General features: G+C 42.0%; 1 pseudogene; it reads left to right on the top strand.

Annotated features, from left to right (window-relative positions):
* The first annotated feature begins 280 nt into the window (after positions 1-280).
* Positions 281-399, top strand: LOC111921932 (5S ribosomal RNA; annotated as a pseudogene).
* The last annotated feature ends 571 nt before the right edge of the window (positions 400-970 follow it).

Here is a 970-nt window from a genome sequence, read left to right as displayed (position 1 = left end):
TACGACTCATATACACGAGACTGTGATTGACGAACCATGTATGACTTCTAATATGAACTTCAGGAAGGAGACTACCCAAGATTACGAGTGCTAGCATCGTCATGCAAACAAACTTAGAACCCAATATTGCTCCTGTATCCCGATCGCCCTACGGTCTTACACCAGCGGAGATACGAGAACCGTTCGGACAACTTAACAACTACTCAGCAACGAAATGAGAAGACCAAACTCCTCACATTTGAGAGCTCTGGTCTTATTCTTCAAGAAGACAGACTTCAGCGGATGTGATCATACCAACGAATATGCACTGGATCCCATCAGAACTCCGTAGTTAAACATGCTTAGGCGAGAGAAGTATTGTGATGGGTAACACCTTCAGAAGTCCTCGTGGTGCATACCTCGACGGGACTTCCATTAGAAATCATAACCTTCTGCCTCGCATAGATGAATTGGTTGATTAACTGCAAGGAACGAAGTGCATTTCAGAAATGGACCTAAGTGATGGGTTTTGGTCATAAGACATCCTATGTGCTCATACAAACCCTAATGCTTGGATCTAGGTTTCTCTATTGTACATGCAAGTTATCCAAGACTATAAACCCTAATTCTAGCATTCAAGTAACCATATTAACATGAGAATAGGTTTAAGATGTTACCTTGATTGTTATGTAGCAATAACAATCCCAAATCTCCTTGTATTGACTTTAGAAAGCTTAGAGTCACAATTGTCACTCCGCTAATGGTTCGCAAACACCATAAGCAAGAGGATGAAGAGGAGAGAGGATTGAGGCTGCCCAAAAACGTCTACAAACCCTAGAACAAAGCTTAGCCATGTTTTTGGTCCTAATTTGGATGCTTAAGCCCTAAGCAACCCATGGACTCCTTTAATTAGGGCCTTGGACAATTTCCTTATGGGCTTCCCCATAGAATTCGTCCACTCCTTTAATATAAGGCAATCCATAGCCCAAAT

This window comes from Lactuca sativa, chromosome 8, assembly GCF_002870075.4.
Source record: "Lactuca sativa cultivar Salinas chromosome 8, Lsat_Salinas_v11, whole genome shotgun sequence".
Lineage (NCBI taxonomy): Eukaryota > Viridiplantae > Streptophyta > Magnoliopsida > Asterales > Asteraceae > Lactuca > Lactuca sativa.
This window is presented reverse-complemented; position numbering and strand designations above follow the sequence as displayed.